General features: G+C 35.6%; 1 long non-coding RNA gene and 1 pseudogene across 3 annotated transcripts; one reads left to right on the top strand and one right to left on the bottom strand.

The window, feature by feature from the left end:
- The first annotated feature begins 6,912 nt into the window (after window positions 1-6,912).
- LOC109210774 lies at window positions 6,913-10,588 on the top strand. 3 transcript variants are annotated; one of them, XR_002065603.1, is made up of 6 exons: window positions 6,913-7,333; window positions 8,864-8,901; window positions 9,012-9,114; window positions 9,240-9,286; window positions 9,480-9,570; window positions 10,438-10,588. It is a non-coding gene; the product is annotated as an uncharacterized LOC109210774 (long non-coding RNA). The 3 variants fall into 3 exon arrangements; XR_002065604.1 differs by lacking the exon at window positions 9,240-9,286 and having other exon boundaries at window positions 6,916-7,429; XR_002065602.1 differs by lacking the exon at window positions 9,240-9,286 and having other exon boundaries at window positions 6,918-7,333.
- A 796-nt stretch (window positions 10,589-11,384) lies between these two features.
- LOC109210767 lies at window positions 11,385-12,134 on the bottom strand (annotated as a pseudogene).
- Between the last annotated feature and the right edge of the window lie 3,272 nt (window positions 12,135-15,406).

The following is a 15,406-nucleotide window of genomic DNA, read 5'->3' as shown; positions in this document are numbered from 1 at the left end:
AGAAAAAGGGGATGTGGGGAGGACGATAATGGGAAAAAAAAAACAGGGGGTGAAGGAAATTTTGCTGGGAGATGGGGAAGTGGGCTTGGTTTATTTTCTTTCTTTTTAATTTGTATTTTTTTTTTGGTTCTATATTTTTTAAATTAAAATTATTGTAGTCATGCGCGTAATTTTCGTGACTTGCACTCACTTTGTCCACATCATCTCTGTCTCTGTCACATGTGCATGGTCAACGGTCAAATAGGTTTATTAGTTATCGGATATGTGAGTTTGAGTGTTCAAATGGGAATAATGTAAGTTTGAATATCGGCTTTAAAATCCGTTACAAGTTTAAGTGGCCAGGAAGCCATTACGCCTTTTTTATTTTATGAAATAAACCAAAAGAGTACCGAAGCATACCTAATAAATTCACATGTGAAAAAGATATTTATATATTAAGTTTAAAATAATACAGCATTAAATTTTTCCTTGGGCTTGAAATTATGAAAATGGTTACAAGCCAACAAGTAATTAAAATCAAAATCATAATTCCCAAACCTATTATGCTACTCCTAGTGAAACTAAGTTATTTCCAGCATATTCACTAGTAAGACACAAAGTATTCTAGAGATTATGAGTAGCAAACTACTATATATTGAATATGTTTCCTTTTGTATGATTTGGATTTATCTTTTTGAATAGTTAATCTTCTATAGACTTTATTTTTGAGTCACAGCTTGGTTAATATCTTTTTATTTGTCTTTGCTTAGTTTCTTTTATGTTATTGTAGAGTAGTTGATGGATCAATACTCTGGTCATCATTCATGTTTTCTTAATTCATCATTTAAACAGTAAAACTGTCTAGAGAGTTTTGCTAAGTCTTATAAAAGTATGTATGTTATTGTATTCTACTTTTACTAGTGACTTTTACATGGCATTTAAAAAAATACCGAAAATTAACCGAACCGTACTGATACCGAAGAGAAACCGACATGATTGGGACGGTTTTGAAAAGTCTAATTTGGTTATACATAATAGAATAAACGAAAAATTGGTATGGTATAAAATTTTATAAAATAACCGGTCGAACAGAACCATTGACACCCCTAGTCCAGCGGATACCGAATATCGAACCGTTACACCCAAAAAAAAAATTGGCAGACTCTCTTTGGTATTCACTTGTTGCAATTGGTTCTGTACCCTGGCATAATATAACACTACCAAAAAATAGGAATTAGTTCGGTAGCTAAACAGAAAATTCATCGCTAATTTTATTTAGCGACGGATTAAGGACAAGATTATCAAGAAATTCTGTTAGCTACGAGCGATTTAGCGACGAAATTCGTAGCTAATTTTAGTGTTTTTGGAGTGCATTGAATACTTCCAGAGTTCCACTTCCAGTTGTAACTGCTAGAGAAATTTGTTAGCTTTATTAGATTAGATATATCACTACTAAAAAATAACTCTTTACCGATGCAGCAGTGCCGATGGACTTTTTTCCGTCGGTATTCCGAAGGACTTTCCGACGGAGTATCTCGGTACTTTTGAACTTTTTAATTTCTAATTTTTTTAAAAAAGAACCGACGGACAACTCTTGGTAAATAATGATATTTTGACCGGTCAAAATTTAAATGGTTGTACCGATGCACTCCGTCGGTAATTTACCGACGGACTCCCTCGGAATATTTTGTATTTATGTTTTTGAATTATTTTTTTTAGGTACCGACGGTGTCTCTCGGTACTTTAAAGAAAATGAAAAAGAAAATAAAGTTATCGATGTAGTCAATCGACTCAATCCTGCTACATTTACATAATAATTTGAATTTTGTTCTTACAGTACTGATGAACTTTCGCCGGTAATTTAAATATATAATCTTATAGATAATTATAAATTGTTACACAATACCGAAGGAGGCTGTCGGTAAGTCCCTCGTTAAGTATTTACTTAATTATCTTAGTGGTTGATTAGCCTATTTATTAAAATTTACTCTAAGTGGAGGTAATACACTACTTAAAAATATATTAGTGGTAATTAGCTTAGTAATTTATAATTACACAAAGTAAAAGTGAATTTGTAGTATCCTTAACACATAGATTAACCTATACATTAATAATTACACACTAAGAAGAAGTGTATTAGTCGTTTCCGTAAGAAATATAGTGATGGTTTATCTTATAAATTAATAATTACTGTAAGTAGAAGTGTATTAATGGTATCCTTAAGTAACGTTAACAATTAGTGAACTAGTGGTATCCTTATATAAGTAACGTTAGTGATTGATTAGCCGATACATTGATAATTATACACTAAATGGAGGTGTATTAATTATATTTGTGAGAAATTTGTGATTGTTTATCTTTAGTTTGATAATTAAAGTAACTGGAGGTTTATTAGTGGTATCGTTAAGTAATATTAGTAGTATCCTGAAGTAACGCTAGTGATTCACTAGCCTGTACATTGATAATTATACTAATTAAGTATGTATTAGTATAGTCTTAAAAACTATTACTGATTCATTAGCTTATGCATTAAGAATTACACTAAGTAGGAGTGTATTAGTAATATCAGTAAGAAATGTTAGCGATTGATTAGCCTATAAATTGATAATTACATAAAGCAGATGCATATTAGCGGTATGCTTAAGTAATATTAATGATTGATTAGCCTTTCTATTAGTAATTACACTGATTAACTAAAAGTTTATCAGTAGTAGTCTTAAGAACTATTACTAATTGATCTTTCACCGTGCAAAATGAGGACCTTGAGGAGATGCGGCGAATGATTCAAGAACTTTCTAGGAATTGTACGGATGAACGAAAAAAAAAGAAAGCATGAAGAGAAGATTAGAGACGCACTTAGGAATGACATCGACTCCCTCAAGGCTCAAGTGAACCACTTAATCGGCCTGCCCCGCTCTCCGCCAAAAAGTCACATTTATGAAGAGGATGAAAGTGATGAAAATAATACAAATGATGAAGAAGATGAGAGGGAATCCGAAGGCGAGGAGTGATTTTATGTTTGGTTGGATTGTTGTTTAGTTGGATGTTAACTTTAAATGTTACATTTTGAAGTTTGGTTGGATAGTTTTGATATTTGATGGGATAATTTGGATGTTTGGATAGTTTATAAAGTTTTGTTGTTGTTAAGTTGTGTTTTATTATGGTTGCATTTTTGTTTCTATTGTAATGTTCTAGCTGGCAGGTCTATTGTAATATTCTGGCTGGCAGGTGGTGCAACAAACAATAGGCACTCTGCCAAAAATGTACCAGATTTACCGAGGGACTTATCGACAGAGTCCGTCGGAACAATTATTCATTTTCAACCCAGAATTCTTAATTGGCGAGGGAGTCCGTCGCTAGACGTAACGACCCGGCCGGTCGTTCCATGAGTTATAGCCCTGTTTCCCCCATTTCTGCTTCTTTATGTATTCTTCAGCTGTATTTCATCGTATCGTGTTGGATGGTTCGAGTCCGGAGTAGTTTCGGTGTGGAATGAGACAATTAGTCTCCTATTTAGAAGTTTAAGTTGGAAAATTCAACCGGATGTTGACTTATGTGTAAATGATCTCGGATGTGAATTTTGATGGTTCGATTAGCTCCGTTAGGTGATTTTGGACTTGGGAGCGCGTCCGAAATGTGATTTGGAGGTCCGTTGTAGAATTAGGCTTGAATTGGCGAAATTAGAAATTTGGCGATTCTCGGTCGGCAGTAACAATTTTGATATCGGGTCGGAATGGAATTCCGGAAATCGGAGTAGGTCCGTAGTGTCATTTGTGGCGTGTGTACGAAAATCGGAGTAGGTCCGTAGTGTCATTTGTGACGTGTGTGAAAATTTCAGGTCATTCGGACGAGGTTTGGCATGTTTCGACATCGTTTGCGGAATTTGGAAGTTTAGAAGTTCTTAGGCTTGAATCCGAGAGTGATTTGGTGTTTTGATATTGTTTTGAGTGTTCTGAAGGTTCGACTAAGTTTGTATATTGATATGTGACTTATTGGTATTTTTGGTTGGGGTCCCAAGGGTCTCGGGATGATTTTGGATGGTTATCGGAGAGTTTGGAAATTTGGTTATGCAGCTCAAGCTGCTGATTCTGTCTTAACCGCACCTGTAGTGTGGGAACCGCAGGTGCGAGGTCCGCAGAAGCGGTTATGAGGCGCAGGTGCGCAACTGGAGTCGCAGGTGCGGCTTGGTCCCCGCATCTGCGATAACCGCAATGCGGTCAGGCAACCGCAGAAGAGGAAATGGCCTTTGAATGAATTTTCGCAGAAGCGGACAAGTTTGCGCAGATACGGAAAGGGGACCGCAGGTGCGGAAGTGCTAGGCAGAATGTATAAAAGGGAGGCTTCGCGAATTTTGGGTTATCTTCCACCATTTTTATCCGGATTTGGAGATTTTGGGAGCAATTTGTAGAGGGATTCTAGGGGATTTTCATTAAGGTGAGTAATTTGAGCCCTAATACTCGTATTTATGGTAATTTTCCGTGGTTTTATCATGTAATTAGTGGTGATTAGGGTGAAAATGAGGGGTTAGGGCTTGGGATATTGGAGAGAGTTTAATTTGAGGATTTGAGGGACCATTTGATGTCGTATTTTGGTATGTATAGACTCGTGAGATAAAAGAGTTTCTACTTTTGTGGTTTTTGTCGGATTTCGAGACGTGGGCCCCCGGGGTCGGATTTGGGTGAATTTTGGGATTTTGGTCTTAATTGATAGTTTTTCATATGGGATTGATTCCTTGGCCTATATTGATTGTATTGTATTGCTTTTGGTTAGATTCGGGACGTTTGGAGGCCGATTCTAGAGGCAAGGGCATAGGGAGTAGGATTTTGCTTGGTTTGAGGTAAGTAACGCTTCCAAACTTGGTTCTGAGGGTTCGAAACCCCGAACTATATGTTATGTGATTTGTACTGTGGTGACACAAATGCCATGTGACGGGCGTACGGGCGTGCACCGTGAGAATTGTGGCCTAGTTTATTCCATGGCACCGCTTAATGACTCTTTCTTGTTGATATTCGTGTTTCTATCATGTGATTAAGTAAATGTGTTGTAAAACATGCTAGATTTCATGTTAGGGTTTTCACGGCGATACTGTTGAGACCCGAGTGGTCGTTTCTTGCTGTCATTTTATTTGATTCATTGACATTCTGTACTCAGTCTTATTCATGCATATCATATCATGTCTCAGTGGTTATTATTTGGCACATCATAGCATTGTTTCGGGCTAGTTTCATGGCATTATGAGCCCGTGTGTGAGACTGGAGAGTGATGACCGAGTGAGGCCGAGAGCCTGATTATAAGTGATAGTTATGGGATCGGGCTGCATGCCGCAACGGTTATGTTGATGATTATTTTAGCGCTAGGGTTGTAGGAGTCCCTCCGGAGTCTGTAACACACCCCCAGTGAGCGCGGATGATATTTGAGGGATGGATTTCTCTGGGACATGGATTTGTCTGAAGTATTGATATCTAGAGATGGATTTCTCCGCAGGACTGGATTACCCTTTTCCTCGGTACCGAGTGACTTATAGTCAGCGATGAGTATGTTCTAGGATGGGTTTCCCTGGGCCGGATGTCCATATGCGGATTTCTCCTCAGGGTTGGATTACCCTTCTTCCTCGGCACTGGTTGACTTGCAGTCAGTGTTGTATATGTTCCGGGATGGATTTCTCTGGGTCGGATGGCCATATGCAGTGCTGAGTGGTTGAGCACTTGAGAGTGGGAGCACATGGTGCATTTCATACCTTCTGTGCATGGGCATGTAGAGTTAGCTGAGCTTTATATCACATTGTTCAGAACTGTAGTTATTTTACTGCTTGAGCTGTGTTCCTGAACTGTTAGCATGCCTACTCTTTCTGCACAGTTTATTTCTATTTCCTGTTGAGGTTACGTTCCTCACTACCTATTAGTCCATAGTTTGGACTTGTTACTTACTGAGTTGGTGTACTCACGTTACCCCCTGCACCTTGTGTGCAGATCCAGGTATTTCAGGACACGACAGTGGCTGTTGACTTTTCCAGTCGCGGACTTTCACCGAAGATAGCGAGGTAGCTGTCTGGCGATCGCAGTCCCACCTTTCTCCTTCTTTATGTTCCTTTTAGCATACTCGGGCTATTTTCAGACTATTTTAGTCTTGTTATATTTCAGAACAGTTGTACTATTTGCTCATGACTTAGTGACACCCGAGGTCTGGCTTTTATTTCCGCATTTTGGTTTTTGAATTTATCTCTTTTACGGAATTCCAGTATGAAAAAGGTTATTATCTAATTTTTAATGAAATATCAAATCATTTTGGGAATGTGTCGGCTAGCCTAGTTCCATGATAGGCGCCATCACGACCGGGTTGGTTTTGGGTCGTGACAGTAGACTTGAACCAAATTTTCATATTTTGTTGAAAATACCGACGGATAGCCATCTGAATATGAATTTATTCAGATTTTTAATTTTTATATTACTAAATTAAAATTCTAAACTTACCGATGGTGTCCGTCGGTATTATTAAATTATTATTTTTAATTTACCGGCGGATATCCGTTGGTATTGATATTATTAATATTATATTATTTTATAATATACCGACGAATATCCGTCGGTAAGTAAAATTATTTGACCAACCACTGTCAGAAATGTACGGATGGCTTTCCGATGGAGTCCGTCGGTAAATTACCGGCGGATTCTTTCGGTATATTTTACCGAGGAAGGATTTACCTACCAATCACTTACCGACCGACTTCCGCCGGTAAAGCCTTGTTACCAACGGACATCCGTCGGTAATTTATGTCGGTAAACAGGTGATTTTTACACTACAACAAAATTGTCCTAAGGCAACACTTATTATAGACAACACTTGAAAAGTGTTGCCAAAAATAACAAAAGGAACGCTTATGTATGGGTGACCTTTTATAAGAGCTTTTGGCAACAGAGATTAGGCGGCACTCATAAAGTGTGCTCCTTGTGTAGAACGACTACACAGTGTAAGCGTTGCCTAAAATTAAAAAATTTGAGAACGCTTATTCAGATATTACGCAACGGTTTACGAGCGCTATTTTTGGTACTTTAAAAGCAACCCGGTACAAACGTGGTCTAAAGTAAAAAAATATTTCGCACAAAATTTTTTTCATTTAAATTATTCCCTCTAAAAACTTAAACTATTCCCTCTAAAAGTTTCCACTAAAGTCTGAACTTTTACTCCTTCTCTAGGGTTTGAAACCCATAAAACTTCTTCGCTTGATTTTTCCAAAATCAGATAGTCGATTGCACCAAATCTTCATCAATAAAAGGAAAAGAAAAAAGATTGCACCCAGTCGGCGATGCTCTTCAGAAGCAGAAGCTCTGATTTGCTTCACTTGATTTCTCCTAAGGTTTGAGTTATGTCACTCTATTTCTCCAAACATCAAGAAAGATTTGGCATTCGGGCTTTATCAATTTCTTTTGAGACCAACATAGGGTTTTTTCAAGTTAGTACTCAATTTTTACATATATATGTATACTTTACTTTTATTCAGTATTTGAATTTAACTGACAAAATTCTGGAATTTAGATTTTTTTTTCTAAATACATAGTAATTGGATTTTTCAGGGAATTTTTTATACTATCATTTTGTTATAGATTGGGAAAAACTTGGTTGAACGAGTTGCAGGTTTTTTGATGTATCTGTGTATGCATAGAATTTTTGTAGGTTTAGCCGTTTAGCATGAGAGGCTTGAAAGTGTTATATTAGGATTTTGTTATACTAGCTTAATCGTCTAAAATGATTCATCTACATTTGTCTACTTTTATTGAACGCCAAGGGTATTTGAAATGTCCACTTGAATGATAAAATGATCGGAACTCACAAACTTAGTTACACCAGGATTTTTTGATGGAACTCAACTTGATTGACTTAATAAAACTAAAAGCTTCTGTCTTTTATTGAAGAACTAGAATAATTTTTAACCACGCAAATTTTTTAATTGGATCAGGAGATATTTGGCTAAATAATTACAAGCTTGGATTTGATATAGTGAATCAATAAGAGTGGTATAGGAAATTATATAATTTTAGTGAGAGGATAAACAAACTGAACAAAGTGGCAGCAAATAGAATATCTTTTAACTTGTAAGTAAGCTTCTAAATGAAAAAAAAGTGAAAGCAGCTTCATGATCCTTCATTACATGATTTAATTTCTTATTTCTAGATTTTCTCTATGTCTTACTTATACTACCCTTAAAGTCCTTTTATGAAACTTGAGCTTCTGTCTCTATTGCTTAGAAGCTCTAAATATTGTTGAGTTTGTCATTCCATATTTTCATGCTATTCTATCATTTCCTCTCCATAGCCATGTCTTAATATGTAGACTGCAACCTTATTCTTTTTCAATTTTATGTTTAATATTTTACAATATTTAATAAGCAAAGAAACTATATACTATTACTAATTTCTATTAAAGCATGGTGGCTTGCTTTCATGTCTCGTTAAAGCTTAGTAATAGACTGAAGAAATTACCGACCTCCCCCCTCCCCTAATGAACAAAAACCTTCTTTAGTGTAACTTTGCGATTGTCTCTCTTTATGTAAAAATTACTCTGTATGTGTCTTAAGTGAATTTGTTCTTAATGTGGTAAAATTACCTACCTATTACCGTACTCTATTTTAGCCAGTATTCGATTTTCAAATATCATCAGGCTCCCACCTAAATGATAATCATGTTTTTCATAAATATGCTCTATATACAGGGATATAAACATGTTTGTCAAAGATAATGTGCACGGGAATATTTTCCCGGTGTATCTTGTGCTGTTGTTCTTTGTGTATGATAAGACATCTACTAATGGTCAATTGACCTCGCTGGTTCAATACAATACTAAACTTGAGAACTCACTCATGCCTAACAGTTACTTTTTCTTTTTATAGTATTGAGCTTAGGGGAGCCAGTATTAATACCAGACATGGTAAGTAGAATCATACACTGATTTCACTTTGTTGGATAACAAAAGACAATATTGTTATGACACTACTCATTAAACATCTAATTACTGACGTTATATTTTTGAATTTGCAGGTAAAGTCAATTTGACAGTTCATAGTGCCTCGGGGCAACATAAGTATAATGAACTGTATTTCGTGAAAATTATGGGAATCCCACAATTATAGTACAGACATAGGTAAGCTATCTAACATCTGTACTATGTTAAGTATCAAGATTATCTTGTGTCTATCCCTAGTTCTTTTGAAATTTCTACAAGAATAAATGATCCAAGAATTTCTTGTTTTCTATCATATTTTGCAGTGATTTACCGACAAGAAAATGTGATTCAACTTACACCTTTCTGCAAAGTATGTAGTGATTGAAATCTAATGTCAGACTTGTGCTAATATAATTATTTATTAGTGTTATAGTTGAAAAATTCTCATATCATGTGCGAGAGAATGAAAAATGACATGTGCCGAAATGTTCTCTTTTCTCTGTTTCTGGATAAATAAAGAAATGCATCCAATAACGTTTCTGATTTAATCCTTTATTTTATAGGTTTGTTGTGTCAATGAAGAACGATGACCTCGACAGCAGAGGGGTTTTCTCTAGTATTACTCAAGCTGGAGTAACAATAGAATCATTCAAGGTACTTATAATTTATAACTTCACATATGTTATTTAGATGTGCGTTAGCTACCCTATCCTTGTACTAATGATGCAAGTAACACACAAGTTGTGACACCAAAATCTTCCACATTCCTCTGGTTCAAACTTATAGTCCAATTCTTACTTATTTATTGTTTATTATTTGTACCTGCTAAATAAAGATGTTAGTACTATTATTTGGATGGGGACTTCTCTTTTATGCAATGTTATCACCATTTTTATCTCCTTCTAATGATTACAAGGGGTTTCCACTTGGTGCTGCTGCTAGGACATAGAGCTAGAGATGGTGGTATTTTTTTGGGAAGAGGAGCAGTAATATTCTAAGCATAGAGCATAGACAAATCAACAGGAAATGTTGTTTGCTTTTCTCCTTAACTTGCTTCCCAAAATTATTATGTTCTCTCGGTAGGGTGACTAGAATTACCTTAAGAATGTGAGCCATTGATATTTCTGATTATCACAACTTTTCTCTTTGGTGACCACCCTATATATCCTTTTCTTAAACCTGTTCACTTTTTGGCCAAAAGTTTCTGTTTTTAAGTCACCATAAAAAATAGAAACATAACCTTGCTTCTAATATGATTATATGTATTTTATTTTATTGTATTTTACTGATCTCCTGTTACCACCAATGCAACATTTTGGCAAGCGCTCCTGGTGTGTAACTTGCAGTTATGCAAATATTGCTCACTTGTAGTTTTATGGGCCTTTGTAGCCATTGAATATCAGTTCAGATGATGATTTTCATTACTATTCATTTTGTATGAAAAATACATGTAAAATATTCTCACTTACGTCTGCACTCTATTGGTTTCTATCTAATATTTAACTTCATTTTGATGTGTAGGAAAATTCTGCGATGCAATTGAAAATGGTGGCCAAAAGTCGATTTGACCATTTGAAGTTAATGAGAAAGACTTTTGGACAACTAGGATATGTATCTTTCATGATACATATGAATATATTTGATTTTGTAAAATTCACATTAAATACGTAGCTTGAAGTGATTGNATACTACAGTTAAATTACGTAGACGTTTGAAGTTGTATTAGTCTTTTAGTTAGTTGTATGTATTACAATTGAATATATTCCGTTTTTCGTAAGTTCATCGCTATGTTTAGTGTTAGTAACAATCTTTTATCTATTAGTTAGTAAAGTACTTGATATCATTATACATCATTAATGACCTCATATATATATATATATATAGATATATATATATAAGCATAGTAACATAGGCAACACTTCAGAACTGTAGTTTTAGGAGCCACACTTAAAAAGTGTGGCCTATCAGGTATTAAAGGTTCCACTTCGGAAGTGTAGCTTTAGGACATCAAAAGAGTGGCCATAAGCAAGCGTAGCCTTTGCCTCATGAAAAGCGTTACCTTAGGTCAAAGGTTACGCTTGCTTAGGTCACCCCTTGAAAAGTGTTGCCTTAGGTCGAAAAGTGTGGCCTTTGATCAAAAGCCACACTTTCTGATAGTTTAGGCCACACTTTTCATGTGTGGTCAAAGGCCTAATTTGTTGTAATGTTAGTAGTGAATTAATAATGAAAATAAGTAAAGCTACTAAATACCATAGGATACAATCACTTAATTGTGTTACATTTACAAGAATCTACTCATTACGGATCTGTAGAGCTTCTTCAAATATTTTAACCTTACATAATGGAAGGAGAGAAAAAGGTTGGAAAAATACAATAAACAGTGTCAAAATAAGAGAAAAGTATTCCAACTATTTCACAAATCGCTGGTGAGCAGCTGCACACACTGATAATATTTTTAATGACATATCCTAGGAGAATTTCTTTCGAAGTTGTTTGATCACTTTCTTATCAAGCTGGAAACCTTTGGCAAGAACATCGTCGAGAATAGGCGGATCTGAAGCAAAGATTTCACTCGGAATCATAACGAACCCAGGATTTTGACTATTGAAAGAAGCGAGTAAAGTAGCATTTTTGTGTCCCACATTATAAAGGAAGTGAATAAGACCTTGTGGGATCACAAACACATCGCCAGGATTCAAAATTTTCGAGAATAGACGACTCTTGAAAACATCTGCATCATGAGGAGCAAGAAATCCAGCATAAATAGTACCCTCTAATATAGTTATAAGCTCAGTAGCTCGAGGGTGTGTGAAATGGGACTAGACCCTTGGGTTCCAAATCAGTACGAGCTATAAAAATACCAAGAGTGTTGAGTCCAGGAATTCTGTTGACATCCACAACATTTACAGCAAATCCATACTTAGGCTGCACTATATTTCCAATTACATTACGACATGAAGCAAAGAAATCATCTGCTTTTGCAAGATTTGGGTCTTTGCAAATCTTTCTATTCACGAATACTGCACAATATAAATGAAACAAAACAAATTAAAGCCAAGCATATTATGCAGATATTAATTAAAGCTAACAGATGGGATCGATGATTTACCAGAAGCTTTAGAGTCGTTAACTGCAACACATATGTCCTGTAGAGGGTCAAGATCATAGGCATAAGCTAATTGGGATGAAAAGAGAGCAGCAATGGCTAAAGTTGTCATTAACCAGCACATGCTCGTTGTTATAGCAGAGTGTAGTTTCATCACAAAATCCTAACAGTTTAAGTTTGTTTTGTTTTGAGCTAGTTATATTTTTCTTTTCCTAGAGAGGTGTGACTACTTATAGTTCGATCTAATCATCTTTGTATATCCATGTCTCCATCTTAGTCCAGGTAAATTCTCATTTTTAAATGCAGGTTTAACTTCAATTAGTAACCATTAATATCAAGAATCTTATGACAATGGGGCAGGTTTTGTTTGATGCGGAGCGGGGCGGGGCAGGTGCGAGACGGGTGAAAACAATTTTAAAATTTTTAAAGCGGGTCAAGTTGCGGGTTGCTGGTTTAATACGGGTTCAATACGCGCAGGAACCCGTAGTGGTGGTTAAAGAAAAATTTGAATTTTATCTTTTCTAAAATAAAGCAATCACTTCAACTACACCGTGAAGTGATTTCTTTGAAACTAGCTGCAAAACAGTGTGACATAAGTTTACTCCGCTTACAGGGCCGACTGAACAAAATTGGTGGCTAAAGAAAAATTTTACCGAGAAGCCATAAACTTTTAAAATGAACAGTATATGTTTTTATTTAAGTCCATTTTCTAGCTTTTTGATGAGATACAAAGTTGTTAGTAACTTTTTTATAATCATTTTTTTCTAATATTTTCTTTCCAATGATAATATAGAAAATTAATCTATCTCGAGATATTATTGATCTTACTTAGGTAAGCTGTTTATCAATTTTAATTTTGAAAAACTTCTTTCATGGAAATCATTTCTCACGACCCGATATCTAACAAAGTCGTAACTGGCACTCGGTGTCTTAACTTGACCGAGCGAACCATCTTGATTTTTCTATTCTATTCTATTTCTGTTGTGCAATGCATCTCAACACAATTCAATATAATTAAAAGCAAATCCTTTTCTTAATCTTTTTAATCAAAATAATAGCCTGAAAAGAAATTTTATTCTGTTATCTGAAATACATTGAAAAACAAATGTAATGTAAAGTGGACAACCGTGACTCTGTTCTGACTTTGTGTATGAAAAAGAAATACTGAATAATAAGATAAAATTCTGGAAATTACGAACTCCACGAACTAAAATGGAGCTCACCCAATCTTCTGGTAATGGGACGAGAATATCCTAGCTCGTAGCCTGCTTACATGCAAAATATGTGCCTACATTGACATAGGTCAATGTAGGTTCCCATGAGGAGAACGTCAGTACACCACATTGGTACTCAGTAAGTAAAACAATCCTCCCACTAAAACTGGAACGAGACTCTGAAAGAAGTATGTATATATGATATCAGAAAATTCTAAAAGCTTCTGATGAAGGGTTAAAACAAACAACTCATATACCTAGTATAAAGTTTTCTTGATGTCATTCATGAAAATTCTCATTCTTCTTTTCTGAAAAAAATATAAAATTCAAATAAATAGATATATAAAACTTTCTCGAAACAAGCCTTGTAAATTTTCTAAAGCATTTTCTTTTCTAGGGAGTTCCATTGATTCTGACATTCTTTCTGATTCTGATTATGGAAATATTACCATATGATCGGTATAGTGGACGATCCCAGCCCGATCGCCTGGACCCCATTCATGTGGTGCCTCACAGTTTAAGGTTCTAGCATGCTCGCGTTCTTATGCCTTACCAGGGCACTTCTATCATAGTGCCCGAACCAACGGTATACTAATCTCCTATTCTGACACGAGTAGTTTCGGGGTAACATAAACCACTATAGGCTATGAACCCTTCTCAGATATCTAAGGAATATCCCAAAATTTTCTTCTGAGTGATTCTTGTATCCCAGAATTTAAAACAATGATGTATCTCCACAGTTCTCATCAAAACATTTCCATAAAATCACATCAAAAAAATTTCATAGTTCATACATTGAAGAAATATATGCAAGTCATAGATGCAAGAGACATGATTTACGGAACAACATACTATTCTTGAGTTATTAACCATGATAATCGTCTAAGATATTTTCTATAATTTTAATGGATAATGTAAGTCCACTCGTCAATTTAGAGCCCACATTAACATCCTATACAATCCAACAAATATTTATGTCATGATCTTTGTGAGAAGACAACTTTAGTAAAAACATTGTCTCTACTCACCTTGATTCCTTGCTTTTGAATACCTTTGTTTTCTCATATCCATTAACTCACCAAACAAATCTATGCATAGTCAATTTAAAAATTAATATTAGAAGCTCCAAGATTTCGAAAATATAGCAACCCTAGGTTTGATTCTTCTCTCCTTCTAGGGTTCATCGTTAATCTATGTTCTTGTATTAGTTTATAGGACAAAATATCAACCATAAACCTCTCTAACAATCGTGGGTGAAAGCGGTTATTAACTTACCTTGAATCGTGAAACTCAAGGTTAGTGGAGAGACCTTGTTCTTGAGTTCTCGTTGAGAATCTAACGATTTTGAGATGGAATATTGTTAGAATTGATGTTTGGAAGTAGTATTCTAATGTTAATCACATTGAAAAATCACCTTAGGTAGTATGAGAACTGATAGAACTTAAGGGTCCACCAAACTATATAGAGAACCAGGTTCTCTATTAGTTTCCACAGAACGCACGCACAATGCAGTAAGTAAGTGAACACAGAGGAATTTTACGTACAAAATTTCCAGCTCAACGGGATTAAAAAGCACGACCTACCCTTGTAGGGTTTTAACTTCACTACTGAGCAACTTTAGATTATAACCTATGTAACCTAGGAATTAACCTCTTAATCCCTCACTAACTTGTGACACCCTATTACAAGCCACTTTGTAATAACTCTATTACAACAACTTTACAACTCGACTAACTCTAGCCAAGACACAAACACAAGGGTTTATGATTTACAAAGAATTTCCTACACAATGCTTCTAAGTAAGCTAAGAAGGAATTACAAGTAAGAGCTTTTACAAAGTTACAACTCAATTAAGGACATACAATGTGACGACCCGGCCGGTCGTCTCATGAGTTACCGCTCCGTTTTCCCCCATTTTTGCTTCTTTATGCTTTGTTCATCAGTGTTATGTGGCATCGGGTTGGTCGGATCGAATCCGGAATGGTTTTGGTAAGGTTTGAGACACTTAGTCTCTAAAAGTAGCTTTAGAGTTAGAAAAGTCAACCGAGAGTTGACTTATTGGTAAACGACCTCGGAATACAGATTTTATGGCTCGGATAGCTTCGTTAGGTGATTTGGGACTTAGGAGTGTGTCCGGAATATTTTTGTGATGTCTGGTGTAGAATTAGGC

Source organism: Nicotiana attenuata, unplaced genomic scaffold (assembly GCF_001879085.1).
Source record: "Nicotiana attenuata strain UT unplaced genomic scaffold, NIATTr2, whole genome shotgun sequence".
Classification (NCBI taxonomy): Eukaryota; Viridiplantae; Streptophyta; class Magnoliopsida; order Solanales; family Solanaceae; genus Nicotiana; species Nicotiana attenuata.
The sequence above is the reverse complement of the archived record's forward strand: the minus strand, read 5'-3'. Positions and strand labels throughout refer to the sequence as shown.